Here is a 25,348-nt window from a genome sequence, read left to right on the forward strand (position 1 = left end):
AACGCAGTGCAATTCTGCACACAGTAAGCAGTTTATACAACAGCTGTTTTGTTTTGTTTTTTGCAGAGGTACCAAAAGAAAGTTTGGGGATAGGAAAGTTTTACTGTTCACTCACTGTGTCTACTTCACAAATCTTCAAAAAGAAGAAAAAAAAAATTTGTTCTCTGCTTCAGTTTTCTGCCTGTGGGATTTTGCCATTTTAAATGCAGAAATTACAGACAGAACATTTAACCACAGGAGCAACGAATCAGACTGATGAGATGCAGGGCTGTGATGTTTTACCTATGTAGGACAAATATCTGCAAACATGAGTGAAGGTAATCTCAGTTCAGGAAATAGACAAAACAACAACTCTAGCAATCCATTTAATGAGCAAGATCAGACAGCGTTCAAAACCGGCTGCCAGGAGATGCACGAACAATGAAATGTGAAAATCTCATTATTAAGATCTCATTTGGACAATTGCTTGCACATGTGGCTATAAATATATGACTATAAAGAGATAAACTTTACAAATATTTGCTCATACTCACAACGTTTCTCAAAGAATAGTTCTTTATACTTAAAATGTAACAAGCGAATAAAAGCGCATTATAACCTGACATTTGGTTAGGTTAAGATGTGTCACACATTTTTTGCAGAACAATCTGCAATTTGCTAAAAAAGACTGCTGAAACATTTTGGCTGTTAAAATTCAGTCTGTCATTGATTGTAATCATGTCAATGATCTGTAAATGCATAGTTAAGTGTAAGTACCATTATTCATTGAAATGGGCTGGGATAATGGTCTCCCTGAAGAGAGAAGGCTTTGTTTTTGTTTTTTTTGTTGTTACGTTTTAATGCTCTTCATACAAAATTTAAAGGCCTTTAAAAAAATCTAACCTAAAATGTGAGATATTTTATATTATTAGTATGACTGTCTGTGTAGGTGGCCTGGGCTGTTTTGTTTGTATAATAAGTACAATTAATTGCAACATTTTGACAAACCAGAGCATTACAAGTATGAAATACTATTTTACCCAACTGATATCATGGATTATTCTATGAGAACACTTAATTCTGTTATGGTGTCATGGTCTTGGGGCTGTGGTATTTTTGTGATTATTTAGAGTGTTTCTCTCTGACTTATGTTAATGATTTGAGTTTTTGAATTTCCATTTCTTTAGTGTAAAGCTACTGTGTGTAGGTATATATCTAACCTTTGCATTAGTTATTTCCTGTTTTGTTTTGGTACTTATTTGGCTCGTGTGCTTTGTATTCAGTTTTACTTTCTCCTCTTGGATTGTGTCTGTTGTGTGCTCCCATGTCTCATTTCCCTGATTGGCCTTCATTGTGTCTGTGTGAGTAAAGAGAGTCCTGTCTTCTGCTTGTCCTTTGTAGGTTTCGCTTTCCTGAATAACTAGGAAGTTGGAATTTCTGAGTTCCGAGATTTCCCACTCAACCAAGAGTTAACAATCCATTCAGAATCAGAATCCTTCACTTAATCCCTAAGGAAATTATGTAGAACAAAAACTCTCTAGCCACATAATTGAAAGGAAATCTATTAAACAGACGAACATTAAGAACAAAGTAAAGGACAAAAAATAAGTAAGAAAAAGTTAAAGTAAAGAGAAAAGCAGGAGCAACTGTAACAGGCTGCATGCATTGTTGATGCATGCACACTCATGATGGCGCACATCCAAGATGGCGGCCCTGGATGTAAACAATAGCAAATTTGTGAAACTTTCTATATCTATCTATGCTGTCACTGTTGTGTATTTGTGACTCACTACATAAGCCATACTGACCACGCTCTATCCAGTGATGTTTTTAAGCGCAAAAAACTTTTTCGTCACTTTATCTGGAACGAGCTAACTTGGACTCCAGAAGCAATACTCTTAAATTCCGACATCAGAGTTTTGAGTAATCTGGAGCATGGAATATATTCTGAAATCCAAATCCAAGAAAAATCAACAAACTACTGTTTGTTGATTTTGTTTGGATTTTTGTACAGACTTGTTGTGGGCCTTCTGCCAATAAAGCTGCCTTTTTGTTTAACAAGTCTGAATTTAGGTTATTTTCGTGCAATTTTATGACATGAAGAATCACAGTTGATTATCCAATGGGTTGGACATCAAATACCTATGCTCTGTCAGATTCTGTTGGTAAAAGATGAGCATAAGATGCGTAGGAGAGAACCAGCCTCACTGAAGATTGGAATTTGAAGCTTCGGGGACAGCAGTTGTGTTAGCCACACATCGTCAGCTAGAAGAAGATGACGCTTAGAGGCCTGTTTGTTAATTTACTTTTTCTTTGGTTTAGGCTCTAAAACACCATAAACTTTGTTAGTTTGCTAGGTTTGGGATGACAGTGTAGTTTGGGTTAAAATACACCCTTTCATAGCATTAAACACTGCAGATATGGCATCAACTCCTCACAAGGTTTCTGTCGGTCCCCTGATGCACTAGATTTATGCCATTACTAACACTCAAAAGCAGTATTTGATGCCCTGAATGAGGTTGGCATTTCACACCATGAGATGCCCTAACCCTGACCTTATCCCCAATCCTAACCTTTTCACGTTCAAAAAGCCTAAAACACAAAGACATTAAACACAAACGATGCTATTTATACACAATCCCTTAACGTCATGTTTTAATGCTAGGTGATCATTCTTGAGGATAAAAGCAGAAGCCCAGTGGTTTGAATAGAAAACCTTCTTGAAGTACAGAAAACGTGACATATGGTTTTGACAGCTTCTTTACAAACAGTCACAATACTGCCTGTCTAAAGAAGAAGACAGATAGACTAAGAGTAGCTGAAACGTTGACCTTTTAACGTCATCCTTTAGAAACTCTTTGCTTTCATGCCAAATGCAGAAATCGTACTGAGCTGAATTTGATGGAGAGGAAGAGAAATATAAAATTGCTCTGCCTGCTGCCTTTTTTAAATACATGAAGATGACCTGCAGTGGAAGGAAGAATGACTGCAGATGGTTTTATATTTTCAATATGAAGAAAGGTTAAGAAAGAAGAGCTAAACTTTCAACAGACATTAAAAAGACTGTAAATTGGTAAATAAAACAATCTCCACCCAACCCTCATTCTCCCAACTAATATTCCAGGATTTTATTTATTTATCTTTGTTTTGTTTTATTTCCAGAAGATGAAGCACTTTAGAACAGCAGCAGGGAAGTGGAGCAGGAGGTTGACAGATGAATTGGTGTTTCCATCAGTACTGATGCAGACACTGTACTGGTCAATTGTGGCGAAGAGAGAGCTGAGTGAGGCAGTTGATTTTCTAGATGATGTGCGTTCCTACCCTCACCTATATCATCATAAGCTCTGGGTAGTGACCAAAAGAATGAGATCGCGGTGGAAATGGGATAGTGGTGGTTGGTCATGTGGATAGGGAAAGGAGCTCAGAGTAGAACATTTCAGTTGAGGTGGTTCGGGCAACTAATTAGGATATCACCTGGGTACCTCTTAGGCCCTGGGCGCACCTCGGTGTCACCCCGCCCACCAGTGGTGGTGGCAAAGGAGAGGGAGGTCTGGGTGCCTCTGCTTAGACTGGTGCTCAGGTGGACCAGCATCAGAGCAGCTGAAAATGGATGGATGGAAAAGCAACAAGTCACATCAACAAACAGCTAGGAGGATGTGACGGGAATCGCACATTCTTTGTCAAGATTTCATGTTTTTTTTTAAACACTATTTCTTGCATCTTTCGGTGTCTCACCTGTTCACCTTTCCTGAAACAATCCTATTTCCCCCCAAGCTTAAGCTGGGGATCTTTTGCTTGTTAGGCTAATTTGTAAACTACTAGAGTATTTTAATGATGATGATGTTAATGCAGCACTACGGGCAATACCTACAACCACAATTACCGACACTAACAAGCTGATCTACAATACGGCATCAGTGAGATGCTTGGCTACAAGTTGAACAGCGACAAGGGGCAGTACCCTCCATGGAGAAGGAGGCTAGAGGGCAAGATCAAAATAGCCAACTAACGGAGGTGCAGAAAGGTGCGACAAATAAGGTGCCTAAGAAATACAGCAAGCTGTCCATACCTGAGGCCTTGGAAACTGCCAAGCAAAGACTCACAGCCTTGGCCAGCCGCTTGAGGAGGTACACCAGAGAGATAGAAGGCAGGAGAATAAACCAGCTGTTCTCCACAGAACCAGCAAAGGTGTACTCTCAGTGGCAAGGGAACAATAAGAGACGGAGCAATACTGGAAGAGCATATGGGAGAAGGACGCAACCCATAACGGCAATGCTCAGTGGCTAGTGGATCTGAGGGCAGACCACAGCGACCTCCCTGAACAGGGTCCAGTAACCATCACAGTGGCAGATATCCAAGAAAGGGTCTCCAGTATGAAGAGTTGGACAGCACCAGGCTGGCTGAAGAAGCTGACTGCACTCCACGAGCGTCTGGCAGCACAAATGAACCAGCTGCTAGTTAACGAGAGACACCCGGAATGGCTAACCGAAGGCCGGACGGTCCTGATCCCCAAGGGACCGGTCCCCTCCAACTACCGACCAATAACCTGCCTCAGTACTACATGGAAGCTAGAATGCCTAGAATTGCACAAGATCAATGGGACCCTAAGAGCCTTCATCAGGAACTCAATGGGGATGTGGCGTACAACACTAGAGGCCAACTCCAAGCCCATAGCACAAGTCACCATCAAGTGCGGGATCTACCAAGGAGATGCTCTGTCCCCACTGCTGTTCTGCATAGGCCTGAACCCCCTCAGTGAGATCATTAACAAGACTGGCTACGGATACCGACTACGGAACGGAGCAGTTGTCAGCCACCTCCTGTACATGGATGACATCAAGCTGTATGCCAAGAGTGAACGAGACATCGATTCACTGATCCACACTACCAGGCTATACAGCAATGACATTGGAATGTCGTTCGGACTGGAGAAGTGTAGTCGGATGGTAACAAAGAGAGGGAAGGTAGTCAGAACTGAGGGGATTGAACTACCAGAAGGCAACATTGCAGACATCAGAATCAGAATACTTTATTCATCCCGAGGGAAATTAGGGGACAGTTACAAGTACCTGGGGATCCCGCAGGCGAATGGGAACCATGAAGAGGCCGCTAGAAAAGCTGCAACCACCAAGTACCTGCAGAGGGTCAGGCAAGTCCTGAGGAGTCAGCTGAATGGTAAGAACAAGATCCGGGCCATCAACACGTACGCCCTGCCCGTGATCAGGTACCCTGCTGGGGTAATAGGCTGGCCAAAGGAGGAGATAGAAGCCACTGACATAAAGACAAGAAAGCTCCTTACCATGCATGGAGGATTTCACCCCAAGTCCAGCACCCTGAGGCTGTACGCTAAGAGGAAGGAAGGGGGCCGGGGACTGGTGAGTGTCAGCACCACAGTCCAGGATGAGACAACGAACATCCAAGAATACATTGGGAAGATGGCCCCAACTGACCGAGTGCTCAGTGAATACCCCAGGCAGCAGAAACCCAAGAGAGAGGAGGGAGACGAGGAACCATCATGGAAGGACAGGCCCCTGCACGGTATGTACCACCGGCAGATAGAGGAGGTGGCTGATATCCAGAAATCCTACCAGTGGCTGGACAAAGCTGGACTGAAAGACAGCACAGAGGCACTAATCATGGCAACACAAGAACAAGCTCTGAGTACAAGATCCATAGAGGCTGGGGTCTATCACACCAGGCAAGATGCTAGCAGGCAAGGCATACATGGAACGCCATAACCAAGTGGCCGGCATAGTGTACAGGAACATCTGTGCCGAGTATAACCTGGAAGTCCCGAGGTCAAAATGGGAGATGCCCCCAAGGGTGGTGGAGAATGACCGAGCTAAGATCCTGTGGGACTTCCAGATACAGACGGACAAAATGGTGGTGGCTAACCAACCGGACATAGTGGTGGTAGACAAGCAGAAGAAGACGGCCGTAGTGATCGATGTAGCGGTTCCGAATGACAGCAATATCAGGAAGAAGGAACACAAGAAGCTGGAGAAATACCAAGGGCTCAGAGAAGAGCTCGAGAGGATGTGGAGGGTGAAGGTAACAGTGGTCCCCGTGGTAATCGGAGCACTAGGTGCGGTGAATCCCAAGCTAGGCGAGTGGCTCCAGCAGATCCCGGGAACAACATCGGAGATCTCTGTCCAGAAGAGCGCAGTCCTGGGAACAGCTAAGATACTGCGCAGGACCCTCAAGCTCCCAGGCCTCTGGTAGAGGACCCGAGCTTGAAGGATAAACCGCCCGCAGGGGCGTGCTGGGTGTTTTTATATATATATATATATATATATATATATATATATATATATACTGTCTTTGCACCGATCCATATAGCCACCATTTACTGCACGAATGATGCTTTGAATGACACAAACAAGAAGTACTATGTTACTTATTTGAATAGCTAAATGCTATTAGCAAATGAAAAACTGCAGTCCTCACTTGAAAAAGCAAGTCAATCCAGTTTTGATGAGTGACATTCAGAGAATGGTCACTTCTGAGTGATAGAAACCAACATTTACATCTAACATTGAGGCTTCAGGGGAGAGCTTCACAAGCTAATGGCTAACTATGGCGTATAAAGTCTATGCCTTTATGTTCTATATCCTTTTGGTGAAGACTTTGACTGATCTGCAACTCCAAGCAAATCCTCTTTGCACTGTAACCAATGACAACTAGTGGTTATGCAGTCAGCTATTGACTGGACAACTGATTAACTATATTTATTCTATTTTTAATACAAATGGATCAAACTAATCTGATGTATACATGCTGCTGTATTTTTTACATTTACTTCATATGTTTTGCCCACTTTGATGTTGCTGTTTGAAGACTTTTACTTTTTATTATTCCATCAAAAACTAATCCTAAATTAGTTCTCTCTGCCCTTCCTTGAATTTCATGTTGTTGTTTCCCCTTCCTGCCTTCCATTGGACTGCAGTGAAGATCATTACTTTCAGCCCATGTTACACAGCAGCTGACCTACACCCTATAAAATGTGACATTGCAACAAGGGCGGAAGGTCTCTGTAAGGTCAGCATCAAACTGAGAGGAAAAAGCAGAGTCTCCTCACTTTATGCTCATGCAATAAATCAACCCATTAACTACTGACCATTAAAAGGCTGACTCTTGCTCTTTATGAACACTCACCCCGCTCAAAGTAACGTTTACATCATCCTTCCAATGACAGGAACCGAGGCAAAATTAATCAAAGAACACTCACCCCATGTGTGAAGAGAGCTTGTATGGGGAGAGGTGAGGAAGACAGATCAGAGCATTTAATTATGATTGGTTAATTTTCCCTCAATAAATTGTGATACAGCTCGTACTGTTTACCATAACCAAGGAGGCAATTAATCACTCTAATGAGAGTGAGCTGATGTTGGCAAACACATTAGTCTTTATTAGAATGTGAAGCAGAGGAAACTGGAAGGCTGAGGCGTTGGGGCCATTTCACAGTGTATACAGCAGAGGCATGAATCACTCATCATACAGCAGGCTGGTGATAGGAGTTCAGCCTATTTATTTGGCACAGAGTGGATTCCACCTGAACTCCCGTGATATTATCCATCCATTTTTGTTAGTTTACCTCCCTGGAGTCTGTCACACACATTTTACATGAACAGTCCTGGAGTTTTCCCGCCATCTTTCATCATCTCACATAGGGCCAAACTCAAACATGAATATGTGCTTAGAAGTTGAAAGACATGACAGCAGCCCTCAGGCTTTTGTATGGTGGCCCTGAGAGGTCAAACACACTGCACCTTAAGAAAACACCATGACACAGAAAAATGCTGCAAAAGCAGAAAAAAGGAGAGTTTTTTTTGGGGAGACAATAACGTGACGGAACAACTGTGGAAGTGAGACCAGAGGGTTCATCTGTGAAAAGATACAGTTAATGTGTGTTTTATTTGCATGATTCATATAATATTGTAGAAGCATGTTTGCTAACAGCTTGTCACTTCTGCAGCTGCTCCCTCACATTATTTTCTCCCCCAAAAGACTCCCCTTGTGTTTTGTGAGCTTTCTTCTTATTTTGTATTTATTTAATTTTGTTGTGACCTTTAAAAAAAAAAACAGTTGTGTTTTGTGTGCTTTTATAGAATCTATTAGCTGGTGTTTTTTTCACGCTGCAGTGCATTTGACCTCTCAGAGCCACCGTACCTTCGTCTCGGTGATGACATGAGGTTAAAATGTCAAATGTGTCAGAATAAACTTGTGGATTATGTTTGTCTTACTTTGGTTCATGAACTTAAACACTGACCAAGTGGAGCCTCCTCATAGGACTAGTGAGTCACTGCATTATCCTTTGAATATATTAGCTGTACTGTTATTATTAAAATGCCTTAATTAAATAAAATGATAGCCCACAAATCCATCACTTTGCTGAATTGTTTTATAACATCTGTAAATTCACTAATCTTTGCTCAACTGAAATCCCAGAAATTACAATTACTAACTAGTGTTGTCTCACATATAGATATGGGTTAGCTTGAATTCCAGAAAGGCTGCAATCATTGTTTTAAAGGATACTAACACTTAATAAAACGTAAGAATATCTGACTTTATGTAACCAAGATGTAACACATACACACCCTTCCCGCCCCCTAAAACACAAACCTCTGAAAGCTAAAAATAACTACTATTAAGTAAGGTTACTTTTTTATTGGATATTTTTCATTTTAGCACTCTAATATTGTAATGTTCTCATGAAGTATATATAAAGAAATAATAAAAAAAATATTTGCACCGAAGAGAGATCAGGTTTTAAGTCATAGGGCCTATGAGTTCAAAGTCAAACACACAACACTGCAGTCCACACACGAGCAACATCCTTTCTAATGGATTAAAAAAAAAAATCAATTAATGCTGAAACACAGCAGGTCCAACATGGCACACTGAGCTGTTTTCAGGGTGGTGGATTAATCCCTAGAAGCGCTGGCACACCACCAAAGACTGGAGCCGCTTGTTTATTCCCCCAGCAAAATATTCCAGTGCCCTTGTGAACTCCATCACACTCTGTCAATTTTCTCTCATGAAATAAATTATTCTCAAGGGAGTGGCTGCGCCTATTGTAGGTCAGTTTTGCCACACTGTTAGGGACAGGAAGCACGAGGAAGTGCACGGCAAACAAATGATGTCAAGTTTGCGACCAGTGTTTCGCTGATCTGCATGTAATTTCACATTCTGTTTTACTCCGAGGAAAGCCTGATGAATTTCCTTAAGTAATTTCTTGAGTCAGCATTGGCTAGGGCTGAAGTGAGGAAAGTAAGTCAGGAAAATGCACTGAATGAATAAAACAACACCTCTTGTTCTGCTGCAGCAAGTTTGAAAGACTTAAACTGTCTACTGGGATTTCAACCTTTGCTGCAATGCCAAATTGGTGGTGTACGCCTTTAAGAAATTTGAAGAAGCCTCTGTTACCAATAACAACGAGCAAATAAATTCTCACTGTAAACCAGCAGTTGGCAGCAATCACTGCTTTCAAACAAAGTAGATCAAACAATGTAGACAGACTAACCGGAATACAATTATTAATTTATTTATTTTATATAGTAAGGAGCTTGGTCTGGCCTGATGACGTGAGATACATCCTGAACACAGTCTGCGCACAGACAGAAGAATGGCTGCCTTTATACTTCCATTTGTCAAAGGCTGAGGGTGTGGTACACATCTGCACAAGCTGTTTTCTTTTCATTGGGGACCTGACACGCTGGCTGCAGAAAAAGCTAGCAGTCGATATTCAGATGGATGAGGACAGATGGATGGATGGATAGTCCTTATTAGATGGCAGAAGTTTGGTTGCAAGTCAAAGATTTCACAGGCAGGGGAGCACAGATTTTGTCTCATTTGCGAGCTTTGTGCTTTTGCACTTTGTTTTCAGTCACATTTTAGTTTCACATTTTGCTGCTTGGCACCAACAGCTTGCCAACATTAAGTTTTTTCACATTGTAAACTTTGCACATTGAAAATTATTTTCAGATGTATTCAGTGCCTTTACATGTGATGCCAAAGGGCCCTCAAGAAACCACATGTTTTACGTCAATGGCATAACCCTTTAACAAGTCAGCATAGGACAGTGCATCGGGAACAAGTTATAGATGCAAGTGTGGTTTTTTTAAAAGTTCCTTTTTCTACCAAATACAATTTCAATCTTTATTAAAATCAGTGATCTTAGAGCATAATCACACCAACACACTGTCACACTGTCCTGATCACTATCACACTGCAATCAGGAAAGAAACAGATTAAATCAGCACAGAGTCAGGAAAGAATAAAATAACATAATAGAGGTTCACACAGACAATAATCGGGTGTCAAGCTTTTAAATGGCACCTGGGACTGTGAGATAATAACATTGTATTTTGAGAACATTTTTTGTTACTTTAGGAATTCATAGTTCAGATGCCACAGCGGCAAGAAATCACAAAGGAGCTCAGAACCAGCCTGTTTTCCATTGCAAAACAGTGTCCTTCAAGTCCTTACAAAAACAGAGTTTACTCATGCCACAGGCATGCCATCGAAGTACATGAACAGCTTTAAAGTACATTGACAAAACCATAACTGTCAGAAATCAGTAAGAAAAAAAGTATACAAATTACCCACTGTGATGTGTAGTTGTTTTTTTATTTATTTATTATCTAAGATCAAAATTAAAACAGATAAACACAACAACTTGATTTTTTTCCTTTTTTTCCCTTTTCAAAGCACAACCTCACTGAAAGATTGAAAGACAGAGATTTGTCAGTAAGAAAAAAAATGCTTTTATTATAGATGATAACTTACTGAAAAAAATAATGCAAAAGTAATAAAAGAGATCCTTGTGTAACTGAAAGTAAACACAATAGCATCTTACTAAAAGAAGGTTACATAATAATAATAATAATAATAATAATAATAATAATAATAATAATAATAATAATACTTTAAGACTGTATGTATTAAAGCCTGTTAGGCTTATGTAGGCTTTCCACAGATCTTCTAGCATCTGCTGAAAAATTGTCAAACAACAATCTTGCATAATTTACTGACCCTAGCAATCTCAGAATTGAGAGCTTGTTTTTACGACTCTTCATAGTTATCTTTAATCTGAACCTTTAATTGTGCAAGAGTTGGAAGTCTGCTGGTTTCATAAGCTCCATCTAAATGTGCTACTTTATTAAGTAGATATGAAAAAAATCAGTGGGAATGACAAGTGAAAATAAAACTTGTTTAGAATGAGTATCACTCATCTGGAGATTAACAAATATAACAAAAGAAATGTGGGTTTGTACAAGGAATGGCTTTATTTATATAAAACAAGCAACCCTTGTATCTTGCCACAAGACTCTTGTGTGCATTCATCATATTGTTTCTAAACTCACCATCAGCCTTTTTACTTCATTCATTTTTGATCGTGTCTTACTTAGATATAAGAAATACACTTTAACGTTTTTTTAATGTCCATATTATGACATTACTACTTTGAAAAAGAGAGAACAAACAAAAAAAAAATGTATCATGATGGCAAATATTCCTCCCCATTGCTTTGTAAGGATGGAAATTGTGTTTCTGTACTTGTGTTTTTCAGTTTTTAGAAGAGCTCAATTTAGTTATAGGAAGAACATATCACTTATTCAATCAGCAGCAAAGAAAGGAAGGCACTAAAGGTTGGCTTAAAAAGAAGTGAATATGGTATGCTGCTTTAAAAGGCAGGCCAAGACTACATTTTACAGGTTTATAACTTAACGCAGAGGCCAGCATATACAATAGCAGCGCTACAGTATATTTCATTTAGTTTGTCTTCACACAGTAAGCATGACTTATCTGGTTGTCTCCTCTTCAGAAAGACGTTTGAATCGATCAGCTCCCAGTGATGGCTCCACATCTCTAAATGGCAACACTCAATTAGCTGCTTTTGTCCTCTGTCGTCTGTCTCCCTCTCAACCTCCCTCTTCATATCACTCTCTCCCGCGTATCTCCGTCACACTTCACTGAGCGCCATTACCTCATTATCTCCCTTCACCCTCATTCACTCACACACACACACACACACACACACACACACACACACACACACACACACACACACACACACACACACACACACACACACACACGAATGAATAAACATGGCAAAATTTGTTCTGTGTTTCTGCAATGCCTCCTCTTTCTCCCCCTTTAGTCACCCCCCATCGCTGCCTGTCCCATAAATCATCTCCTATCTCCTCATCACCATTGCTTCCTCTCCCCACTGCTCCATCATGATGGTGAGGCTGCTACTGTTGATAAGACTGTAGCTTGACACTGCTGACAGTAGCTTTCTCAGGCAGCCAAAACAACAAATCTAACTAGACTGTTCCAAAATTTTAACTGATTGTGTATTCAGTAATGTTTATATAATATCCATAGCTAAATCTATATACTGTATCTACAATAATAATAATAATAATGGATTGCATTTATATAGCGCTGTACAATTCCACTATTCATTCACTCTCACACACTGGTGGAGGCAGCTACAGTTGTAGCCACAGCTGCCCTGTGGCAGACTGACAGAAGCGAGGCTGCCGTATCGCGCCATCAGCCCCTCTGGCCATCACCAGTAGGCGGAGTGTCTTGCCCAAGGACACAACGGCAGAGACTGTCCGAGCCAGGGCTCGAACCGGCAACCTTCCGGTTACAAGACAAACTGCCAACTCTTTGAGCCACGATCGCCCCAGTATCTGTCTCTCTATATATAGCCAAAAAATGTCAGTGGGTCAGAAGGTGCATGAGTCAGCCTGTGTACCACCTCAAATGTCTTAAAAACTCCAGGACATATTGCTTTGGAATCTAGTGCAAATAATTAAGACCCAAGAAAATAATCGTAATTAAAATTTTTGATCTTGAGAAAGCGGCAGCACGGTGGTTAGCACTGTTGCCTCACAGCAAGAAGTTCAATTCCACCATCAGGCCGGGGTCTTTCTGTGTGGAGTTTGCATGTTCTCCTCGTGTTTGCGTGGGTTCTCTCCGGGTACTCCGGCTTCCTCCCACCGTCCAAAGACATGCAGCTTGTGGGGATAGGTTAATTGGCTTATCCAAATTGCCACTAGGTGTGAATGTGAGTGTGAATGGTTGTCTGTCCCTATGTGTTAGCCCTGCAACAGACTGGCAACCTGTCCAGGGTGTACCCCGCCTTTCGCCCTATGACAGCTGGGATAGGCTACAGCGCCCCCCGCGACCCTGAAAAGGATAAGCGGAAGCGAATGGATGGATGGATCTTGAGAAAATAGAAAACGGTCCATGATCAAGCACGTAGAATGGCACAGGAAAAAAGGAAAGTTTAAAGCTTTTGATTGGGTGGACTTTTTACAGCCTACCTCTAAAGTCACTCGCTCTTTCCTCTTAGCATATACTAGATCATCTGTAACGTGCACAAGTGAAAGTCAAATAGATAGATGGATAATAGATCCAAATAGATGGATTGCCATTAAACTGACCGAGCAGAATGACCACTTTCAAACATTATATAATACAAGTAAGTGCTGATTTATCACGTAATCTAATCGGGATACCATAATGAGACTGACTCATTGCACATAGGATAACTTACTTTCTCTACACTTTCCTCCCCTCAGCCCTAACCAGTCATGGCAGAATGACGCCCCTCCCTGGGCCTGCTTCTGCCTCATGTTTCTTCCTGTTAAAAGGGAGTTTTTCCTTTCCACGTTCGCCAAAGCACTTGTACATAGGGGGCCATTTGCTTGTTGGGGTTTTCTCTGTATTACAGTAGGATTGTTATCTTACATTATGAAGCATCTTGAGGCACCTGTTGTTGCGATTTGGCGCTATATAAATAACTGACCTGAATTGAACTACAATTAGCAAAATGCTAATCTGGGCTATAAAAACCTTGAAGAGCAGCTACATGTTATTATTTTTCTGATTTTCAGTCGACTTGCTGAAAAGAAACAATGTTAGAAATTCTGTATGTTTTTGAAAATGGTCCAGTTCATTCTAGCCCGAGTTGGTTCTTGTTTGCTGTTCTGCGCCATGTTTAATAGCTTGCAATATTAGTAACCAACCATGTCAACAAAATATCCAAATACACACAAAATAAAAACAAACACAAGTACTGAGGGAACCCATCCACCACCAGAACGTTCTTATAAAGAAAAAAAAAAGACAAACAAATCAAATCACAAGAAAACACATTATTAATAAAAAAACACAATTCCTTATACAAAGACTTCGCTTGCAGAATTTTGAACACAGTAACAAATCAGGTCGATTTCTAGCTAACCAGCTAAAAATAAATAAAGAAAAAATAACTATATGTGCTGCTAAAGATTTATCGGGGAACACAATATATGATCCTGGAAGAATAAACAACATTTTTAGGGATTTCTATGAAACTTTATACTCACCACAAATAAACCCATCTAAAAATGAAATTGATCTGTTTCTTGACAACGTAACTCTTCCAAAATTACTAGACAGTCAAGCAATGGAACTGGATTCGCCACTGACGCCAAGTGAACTCCAGGAAGCCCTGATAAGTATGCCCAATAATAAGGCTCCAGGTCCAGACGGCCTCCCTGCAGAATTCTACAAAGAATTCTGGACAATTTTGGCACCAGTATTCCACAGCATGTTGCAGGAAATCGAGGAAAAGGGCAGACTACCACCAAATATGAATTCTGCCAACATTAGTCTCCTGCTAAAACCAGGCAAAGACCCTTTATTTCCCTCAAGCTATCGTCCAATTTCTCTTTTAAATGTAGACCTTAAAATAATCTGCAAAGCTCTCTCAAAGAGATTAGAGAAAATGACCCCCCTCTTAATTCATCCTGACCAAACTGGTTTCATAAAAGGTCGGCACTCCTCAACAAACACTCGTAGATTACTTAATTTAATAGACTACTCATACGATAAAAACATCGAAACCATAATATTATCTCTAGATGCAGAAAAAGCATTTGACAGAGTTAACTGGAAATTTTTATTCGCAACTTTACACAAATTTGGTTTTGGAAACTCTTTCATAAACTGGATAAGAATATTATACAATTCCCCAACGGCTCGTATCAGAACAAATGACCAGACATCCTCCAGCTTCTGTCTCCTGAGGGGCACCAGACAGGGATGCCCACTCTCCCCTTCACTTTTTGCAATTTTTATCGAACCTCTAGCAGCAGCATTTAGACAGGCTACAACAATTAAGGGCATAACATGTAAGAACATAGAACATAAAATCAGTCTCTATGCGGATGATGTGTTGCTTTTTCTGCAAAACACACAAACCAACCTCTCTGAGGTAATTACTTTAATAAACTGGTTTTCAAGAGTTTCAGATTATTCAATTAACTGGCCAAAATCTACAGTTCTCCCCATTAACTGCTCCTTCCATAATTCTACCTCTGCCCCACTGCAATCCGGAAATATTAAATATTTAGGTATTAATGTCTCTCCTAAGCTTTCAGACTTAACTAAACTAAACCACATCCCACTTCTAAAGAAAGTAGAAGGCGATCTGACTAGATGGAAATCTTTACCCATATCACTCATGGGAAGGGTCGCCACTATAAAAATGATGATCTTGCCAAAAATAAATTACTTATTTTTGATGATCCCTAACAAACCATCACAAGATTGGTTCAGATCTCTGGATTCATATATTTCCAAATTCCTTTGGAAAGATAAACCCCCGCGTATTAGCTTAAAAACGCTACAAAGAACCAAGGATAGAGGAGGATTAGATCTGCCTAATTTTCACCAATACTTCTTAGCCAACAGGCTTCAGTTCATCTCAGAATGGTTAAAACATACCTTCTTAGTTGAGCCCTGGCTAGATGTTGAACAGGCACTATGCAAGGATCTAGAGATTTCAGACCTACCATTTATTAGCTCAAACATCAAAAGACATGAATGCTTTAAAAGTATCAACATCAGCTTTTCTCTAACAGCATGGTGGGAGTTTCTAAAAATAACGGAGTCTTCATTAATCCCATGCAAACGTACACCTATCTGGAATAACCCTGACATATTACAAAACAATAATATGATTAATTTCCCAGAATGGAGTTGTAAAGGAATTAAATACTTAGAACATATATTAGAGGGAACAGAATTTATTCCATTTGACAGACTAGTTGAACAATATGGGATCAACAAGACAAGGTTTTTAGAATATCAACAAATTAAATCCATAGTAAAAAAGAAATTTAACCTCAGTCAAGTTGAATTACAAACACCACTAAGTGCGGCACATTTTCTTACTCTTAAATCCCCCAAATTATTATCTAAAATATACAGAACACTTTCTAAATTAGATGAATCAATATCCCTTCCTACTGCAAAGTGGGAAGCAGATTTATCAGTCAACCTAGACCAAAACTTCTGGTCTCAGATTTGCTTAAAAACTTTCAAATTAATTAAAAATCCCAGTCTGCAATTAATACAATACAAAATACTTCATAGAGTGCACTATACAGGTCATCGGATGTTCAAGATGGGCTTTACATCTTCCAACAACTGCTCACACTGTCAAGGCAATACACCAGACAATTACATCCACGCTCTTTGGTTCTGTCCACCAGTGCAAAAGTTTTGGCGCGAGATATGTGAAGACTTATCAAAGTGTCTGAAATGTAACATTCCAACTTCCCCCTTAGTGTGTCTACTGGGCAGCTTAGATAATGTCACTTCAGAAAAGAATATAGCCCATATGATCTTCACTGCCCTATGCATAGCCAAGAAAACAGTCCTCATGAACTGGAAAAATAAAAATAATCTTAATTCTAACCAATATAGAAATTATCTATTAGATTACATTAGTCTTGACACAGCCTCTGCCACCACATTAGATCAATTGCTCTGGGCCCCTTTTATCAGCTCCATCACCTAGTGGGGGTGGGGGGTCATAGTTTGGTCCCGCCTTCACTGTTGTGATTGGTGTGGGGGTAGGGACAGGCTTAGGGCGTCGGGGGGTTCCCCGGAGGCATCTTCCTTGGGGGGCTCAACCCGGGGTAGCGGTCACGTCCGGTTGGGGGCTCTGTTGGCTCTCAGGTGACTGTTTCCTCACGGCTGCGTGCAGCGGGGCTAGGGGAGGGTCTGTGCTGACGGACGTGGGTTACTGACCTGGCAACCTGGCTGCCCCTGGGTGGGTCCGGGATGGGCGTGAGGTTCTGGGGGCGCTCCGTCTCTGGGCTGGGGCCCGGGCTGGGCCTCGGGGGCTTGGGTCCTGGTTGGTGTGTTGCCGGGGTTGTGGGCGGGTGGGTGCATGGGGGCCCGGCCCTGGAGCAGGGTGCCGCCGGTGCGTCGAGCCGCCTGGGGGGCTCTTCATCTGGTGGGGGGGATGGTCACATCTTGCAGGAGCTTTCTTCTCTTCAGGAACTCTCTGCGGGAGGGGGAGATACAGGAGAGGTGGAGGAAGATCTCAGCCTGGGCGTTTACCGTCTTATGTAGTCTGGAAGATGTGTGGATGGTGGGGTGGGTGCAGTTTTCTCTGTGGTGGGGTTGGGTGGACTGTCCAGGGCTCTGTGGAGCCGGAGGGCGCTACTGCACTGGGCCCCGGTCTGATGGGCCTGGGCCCCCCTTCCCTGGCGGGTCGCGGAGGGTGGGAGTGCCTACTGGGGTCAGCGGGGGAGCTGGCCCCAGGGAGGGGTTACCTGCCCCTCCCTTCCTTCCCTCCCCATCTCCAGCTGCCTCCCTCTTCCCGCTCCTCCACAACCACCCACACATGCAGGGCCTTGGAGTGGGGGTATGTCACCAGGGTGCAGAGGAGGCTACCCCCCCCCCCCCGTCCCCTTCTGGCTGCCTCTGCCTCAATTTTATCCCACAACTTAGACATTCACATTATTCACACTCTCATTACACATACATATAGGATCTTGGGGGTGGGCACAATCACGGAGTCCAATTTACCATCAGGGTGTATACCTCACCCCTGACGTCGTTGCCCACCTCTCAATTTTAAATACACTTAGTCATTGAGGGCTAGCAGGAGGGACTATGCGCTTACCTGCTGCTCCATGGCAGGTAGCTCCATGCCCTCCTGGGTTTTAATTGCACCTTAGAACACATATGCATCAACACTACAATGAGCGGGTGGAGGGAGGTTTGGAGTCTTCTCCCACCCCCATTCTCTGCGGCCTGCTGGAGCGGGAGGGCTAGTAGGAGGAGTTGGCCGTCCGACTGCGGTCTGGGGTGTGGGGCCTCCCTGCTGCTGCGGAGTCGGGGTGGTCTGCCTCTCCCCACCGCAGGGAAAAGGGTAACACCACCTGGGTCTGGGTGCAATTCCCCCCTCCAGGGGCAAGGGTACCTAGACCCGGTTTGTAGAGTACGCTTGGGGAGTGTGATCGTGTGTACAGCGTCTCTTTATGTCTGTCTCCACGTTGGTTGAGTGTGGAATAAGTGCATATGAGAGCATGAGGGTGGGAATGGATGTTTGTGTCTGTGTGTGCCTGTATGTCTGTGTCTATATGTCAGGTTGGGTATCAGACGCCACCTCTCTGGGGACACCTCAGGCCCTCCAAGGTTTGGAGGCCTATCTCCACCCACCACCACTTCCCCTGCCGGTGGCGGACTCCCTCAGGTGTCGGTGTGTTGGTGGTTCTTTGTGTCTGGGGGTGGGCGTCCGGGTACACACCGGCTCACTCCTTGGCGGCCGCTTGTCGGGGCCTGGGGCCTGGGGCTCGCTCGGGCCCCCTTTGGAGGTGGGGTGCCCCCGGCCTCTCGGCCTGGGGCTCGGTCACTCAGGCGCAGCTGGGGGCCGGCGGAGCTCACGGGCGCGTCACTGCAACTCCCCCTGACTTCTGCTCCGCGGCTGCTGGGCGAGCCCTCATCTGGGACTCTCCTCAGCTCTTACTGGAATAGTGGCGCGGCTGCCCCTCTGTTGGTCTTCCATGGTCTCTTGTGTTCTGGGGGCCTCTGGATGTCTGGAGTTTTGATCTCCTCCATACCCGCTTCACACCCTGGAGGACGGGGCTGTGGCCCCCCCACACTCCCTAGCAGATCATTACATGGAGAAACCTTTGGAATACAAGCATGCTGATCCACACAGGTATGCACACATGGGTATTCACAGACGCGGACTAAAGCTTTCTTGGCTGCTGCCTCAAAGCACACTGTGCGCTGTCTTTCTTGCGTGCTGCACAATATCGTTTATTATTTAGTAAATATTGATATCTATGGCTAGCTAGTTTATTGTGATGGTGCTTTGTTTTCTCTATTATTATGTTGCTCTTTGTTGTTTGCTGTCTCCTCTGTTTGTTTTTTTTGTTTGTTTTTTTTTTTTCTCCATACAGGTGACCCAGGAGTTCTTTTTTTTTTTTTTTTTTTTTTTCTCTCTCTTCCCCCCCCTTCTCACCGTCTCTTCTCCCCTTTGGTTTTCTTTCTTTCTCTCCCCCTCTTTCTCTCATTCATTCCCCCTGTCCTATTTATTAAAAAAAAAAAAAAAAAAAAAAAAAAAAATGACAAAGGATGAACTGAAGCTCTGCCATCACGTAATGTCGCATACTGCTGTTTCTGATGTCATTTAAAAAAAGAAAAAAAGAAAACACATTTGAAAGGCTGTTGAATTTTATAACGAAAATAAATAAAGATAGAGGAAAAACTGAGACATGGTGGAAATCTGACAGATTTCAGCACTCAGACTCTATTAGTGTCACATTTTTCTTTGGCTGGACTCACAGTATTAAAAAAACAACATGAAACAGCATCAGATTCTATCTTGTTGTCATCATTCCAGCCGGCAGAAAAATGGGCCTTCTTTTATTTACTGCTTTATCTTGACAACAAGAGCAACTGGGCAGGTGCAAAAATGTTTCTGGTTTCATTCAACAAGCAGCTGAGACTGGCAGGACTGTGAAACCACACTGGCACATTTGGGAATCATTTTCCATCGCAACACAATCAAAATCTGTCAGTGACATATTTCTGCAAACTTAGCAGCAGGCTTCTTGTGGTCAGCTCTACAGTTGCTGCAGGTTGGAGGCTGTACTGTTGCCTGCTGTGGAAGCCCTGCTATGTGACCACCAGACCGCCTCAACATCTGACTGGAGATAGATCAAAAGTCGCTCTGCATAGTTACAGAGTACAGGCCACTCCTTATTTGAAATAAAGTATTGCAGTGATTTGCTCAATTGATCCCATCAGGGAGTAGAAAGTGGGGAAATAATTGGACGATCAATCTGCCAATGGCAGGTCTCCATCACAGAGTAGCTGATGTGCAGTGAGATTGTGATACCACTGAATAGAACTCGGGGTTTGATTCTGGCTGTAATTCTGAGACACAAGTCCTTTTCATTCAGAATAAAAATCAATGTCACTGAAAAAAGCAACAGAGTATTAATAAGAGAGCCGAAGAAATTACAGAACAGACTCCTGATGACAACCAACAAGCATTTTCATCAGTCAAAATTTTCTACCTTTATTTTCACTGTCACTCAAAAAAACCTGCATGTGGTGAATCATCAGTCAAACCTGATAAAGCAGCAAAAGAATTTAAAAAGTGACTCTACCAAAAATTTAAGCGTACTTGCACTGTTCTTCATTTTTATGCATATTCACCTGTTGCTTCATGTTCTCTTTTTTAAATCATGTGTCCTGTATTCCTCTGTTAATCTGCGGTCTTCTTGTGCATCTGTCACTTCTTGCATGGTCTTTGTCTTCTTGCCTTGTTAGTCCCCAAACTGTTCACCCGTGCCACATCAACAATCAGACCTTTCTGTATATCTAGTCTTGTCTGCCCCGCTATATTTTGACACACACCTGACGTAAGGCTTAAAACCCACAAATTTAGACTTTGAATATACATTAAGTCACATAACCTTAAAGTCAATGGGACCAACAGGACGGCAGGCATGACATGGAATATTTACTTTATTTATTTCTGTGCTAAATCTATGTCATAGGTACATGTTAGTGTATGCCACTCTTTTTCAGGTTTCCTGTTTTCCTCTAATGACAAACATCTCTGAAACCCTATGATGCAATGCAATCTACACCACAAACTAATGTGTGCCTCCAAAGAAATGTAATTACACATGTCGAGATGTCAGCACAGCCCACAATGACCTGTTCTATTGCGTACTGTGTACTCCTATGTATTTCCAGCAGCTTCTCCACAAGGGGATCAGTGAGAGAGTAGTAATCACTGCCTCAAAATAAGGACTCACAGATGTCAGCAAATTCCTGGAGGGAGACTGAAAAGTATTGGAATGGGCATGAGGGAAAGTGTAAAGAAAAGGAAAAGCTTGAGGGTCAAATATGTTAGCTGCTAAGAGGAAATAAAAAATGATCACAACAAAACCAGAGACCTATGTCCCAGCACTGTATTTCTTTCTTTCATGGCTGACACCATATATTTAATACTGGGGACATAACCACAAGGTCATTAACACATGTTTCATACACAAGCATAAATGCTGGCAATGACAGTTAGATTAAAAAGACTTTTATAAAGTTTCACTGCAGAAGTCTAAATCAGTCCTGAAGCAGCAGGTAGCTTGGATGAGATGGACGAACGTAATCGAATGTGAAAAGATATCTGGTGAGCAGAGTCCCAGTGCATAAAATTTTCAATCCAAGCTGTAGATGACATCTTACCTTGCCCTACAAACCTTGACTGAAACACTTTCCTGTCCACTCAAACACATCCTGTCCAGCTGCCAAGAAGCCCTAGGGGATGGTCACTACCGGTTGGACCATCACCAGATGCTAATGGCAATTGCTGGGACTCTTCTCAGCCATAATAATAATCAGGCCCCACTGTCTCCCCATAAAGTAGGTAATATTAGTCAAGGCAGGAGAAACTGAAACTCCAATCTTGAGCTGCCACTGGTTTTCTTTCCACTACAAAAGAATTGCAGAAAGTGACAGAGACCAAACAACTTATGCTTCTCCCACATATCACATCAACATCCCTGCAACCAGACATTGTAACTTTGTTAGTGGCTTCAAACAGCATGCCCTGATAAAATTAACTATGTGCAAGGAAGATTGTATAGCTGAGGTTTTTGAGAGTAAGCTGGACAAGTACCAGAGGCTTTTTGCCAAGACAATGTTGGCAAGGATATTGCCATCCAGTGGAAGTAGACTGGAGAGGCTTTGCAGGTCGCTTTCTCTACAGTTTAAAGCTTGCGGAACATGAGCGGAACGCACAGAAGGTCAGTTATTAGGATTTCAACAGAGCATCAGAAAGAGCTTCCAGGTAGACATGGATCAAGAGGGCAGAGCGATGACGCAGTTTTGCTGTAAGGCAATTCAAGGCTAGGTTTTATCTTCTGTATTTTTCACTCATAATCATGCTTAGAGAGTTTTCAGATAGTTTCTTTATTCAGGTTTCTTTGACAGCCATTACTCTCTCTTATAATAATTTCACTTAATAATTCGAAGCTGCTTTTTCTCTTTGACCATAGAGATTATTTTTGGACCAACAGTGGGAGACCTATCAAAACATGCCAAGTAGTTTACCCAAGGTAGTTGTTAGAATGAGATGAAAAGTTTTCTACTGCATCTGTTTTCTCCACTCAGTAGTCATCGAAAAATAGGAGAACAAGTGGATGACTAAACTCTAAAAGCAATTCTTTCAAGGTTGTAACAGTTCTTGTTTTAAAAATTTTTTTTTTTTTAAAAAGGTAGTACATTAGGGATTTTGGGTTGAGGTTTTAGTACAAGGACACACTCCTCTGCTACAAATGAACATTCAAAGTTTATTAACCCATTATAACCCATTGGTTGTTTGGTTTTAGGTCAAAATAGCGTAAGTCATGAACCAGTGGCAATATTGAAAATTACCAAAAGTTTTTTCAATGATATTATGGACATTACGGTACTTTGTAACTAAAAACTGAAAAGCTATAAACTGAAACTAGAACCACTAACAAACAGTGGGGTGTGAGATCAGTTTCTTAAACATTAATATGTAAATTGTCATGACCATTGATGGGGAAACTCAGTTACACTCAATGTAATTCAGGTAGTTTTTTTTACACATATGCAAGCAGGAAGAGTTGTTTTCTCATATTCCATCTTCATTCCTCTTGGAGATATGAGTTAAATTTATGGATACATTTTTTATTATTATTCCCAATTTCCATGCTATCAAGTAAAGTCATTCAACACTGTATGTCACCTCTCCTTGTGAGCCAATTAGCCCTTTCCTTACAGCTTGTCTGTCATACAACCCTCCTCATCTCCATCTAAAAATCACACAGGCTATCAGGGGCGTCCCATCCAAATTTCCCTTTGGTCCTGCCTTCAAATGCGATTCTGTTCTAAAATGTTGCATCGCATCAGATTCCAGTTACCTACTGAAAAGTTATATTGATGGATATTTTTACTTTAAAATAGTCTCTCCTATTGAAATACTGCCAGATAATAACTTGCATTGATGCACATCCACTTAATCAGAACAGTGTGGCATGTGTAAAGATGATCGATATAGTCTGCATTTATATTCATCAAAAATCTATGTGTATCTGGAGATAGATGTCTCCTGTATATCTGATGAACTCTCCACGAAAGATTCATTTCACCTCTCTAACAATTTGAAACATCTCGGGCCTGTTATTTCTGACTGAAGTAATTATGCTCTCAAAAATGACTATGCAAATTATAAAGAGATATAATTTTTGCTTCACTTACAAAAACAAACATAAAAATAGAACCTAGCCCTAACAAATGCAATCTGTCTTTTTAGAAAGCTTTAGAAAGCCAAATGAAGAGTCCAAGAATGAAAAGCAGAGGTGGGGCTTGACCCTTAGGCTGTAATGGTGACTACAGTTGGAAATAAAGACAGATTTAGGAGCTTTGTTGATTTGATCTAACAGCTCTACATTGTAATGCTTACATATAGCAGACATACTGTACATGCATTTCCTCTCTTTGTCTTCCATAGATTCTCTTCCTTGATCTGAGGAGAACGGAGGCAGCTCTTTGTTCTTCTCTGCATGTGTGTGTGTGTGTGTGTGAGAGAGAGTGTGAGAGAGAGAGAGAGAGAGAGAGAGAGAGAGAGAGAGAGAGAGAGAGAGAGAGAGAGAGAGAGAGAGAGAGAGAGAGAGAGAGAGAAATGAGGGAGAAAAAGAGGGAGAGAGAGAGACAAGTTACAGCTACTTTCCCTGCCATGTCTGGCCATAAATCCGTGAAATGACTTGGGCTCCACCAGCAGCATTCATCGCTCATGCTCAACCGCAAATGCTAAGCTGCAAGCGACATAATTCAACCTTTTACTGAGTGAAACCATCTTTACACAGCAGAGGTGAAACTGTTGAACTTTGTTACAGTTGGAGAATTGAATCGATTTCCAATGTTGAAATAATCATGTCGGAATCCATCTGACTCAGTACTTCTAATGATAATGTAACTATATGGACTTTTTATGTTGATTAGCTTTTAGCCTTAGCCACCACCCTTTGGTTACTTAGGTGTGGTTACTTAATCCCAGACATGAGCCACATGTGGACCTATTCTAGGTAAGTTTTTGTGCTCTGTTGTAGTCTAGTATTTTTTGTGGATTAGCATTGTCCTGATGAAATAAGCAGAGCTTATACTAAAGCAAAACAAAAATACCCCCCAAAAAATCAGTGCCGACTGAGGGCCTGACGATCCCGGGCATCCGATTTTGATTTCTGGCCTTGACCCTTGTGTGCAGATATTTCTCCAGATTCTCAGACTCTTCACAATTTTACATTGAAGGACATTATTCAGATAGCCTTTAACATTGTTTGGGTGCACATGCAGATTGGTGAACTTCCGCACATCTTTTCTTCAGAGAAAATCTGCCTGTCAAAGATGATCTTTTAGATGAATATTTATATGCTCTGCAAATTACTGCATTTTTTTTATTTTAGTCACATTTTATACAATTACTGGACTGGACTGGATATACTGGACTGGTAACAATGAGAGGTTGAGAGAGGCAGAGGTTGATTTGCGGGGGGGTCATTTTTGCCCTGTCCTCAACTGAAATCTGAAGAAATGTAAAAAATAGATATAAAAAAATTAAATTAAAAATTAAATTAAATTAAAAATAAGAAATTCAAGAGAGGAGAGACTGGAGGTTGGCTCCCTCACAATGGGTAAGGCCATATACAAGGAAGGTAACATATGCTTTAGCACAAAATCTGCTTCAGGGCGGAAATTAAGGGAATAAAAAGAAAATGAAGGTGCTGCCTCTTGATGTTTTCACTGCTATTTGATAGCAGGGGGTTATTTCATGGAAATTTACCTTTTCCTTGGAAGGCAGTTAAGTTTTGGCAGTTTCAAAAAAGTGAAATGGTGCTTTCCTTCACCCTCACACCCAATTTCTAACCATACCACTGGAGCTCTTGTTGCTATGATACCTCTCCAACATAAATGCCACCTGACAAAAAGAAGTTATTGTGCCATGAAACAGATG

General features: G+C 41.8%; 1 protein-coding gene and 1 long non-coding RNA gene across 2 annotated transcripts in view; one reads left to right on the forward strand and one right to left on the reverse strand.

Annotated features, from left to right (window-relative positions):
* The window catches only part of LOC146661223 (uncharacterized), a 513,791-nt gene extending 512,968 nt beyond the window's left edge, over positions 1–823 (forward strand). Inside the window, exon 5 of the long non-coding RNA XR_014913585.1 lies at positions 806–823. This is a non-coding gene — a long non-coding RNA (uncharacterized LOC146661223). The remainder of the gene's footprint in view (positions 1–805) is intronic.
* Positions 1–25,348, reverse strand: part of LOC146661226 (polypeptide N-acetylgalactosaminyltransferase 10-like) — a 96,000-nt gene that overhangs the window by 29,944 nt on the left and 40,708 nt on the right. The window lies entirely within an intron of this gene.

This window comes from Rhamphochromis longiceps, linkage group LG10 (assembly GCF_057381845.1).
Source record: "Rhamphochromis longiceps isolate RC_006_pf linkage group LG10, R_longiceps_female_GT1.1, whole genome shotgun sequence".
Classification (NCBI taxonomy): Eukaryota; Metazoa; Chordata; class Actinopteri; order Cichliformes; family Cichlidae; genus Rhamphochromis; species Rhamphochromis longiceps.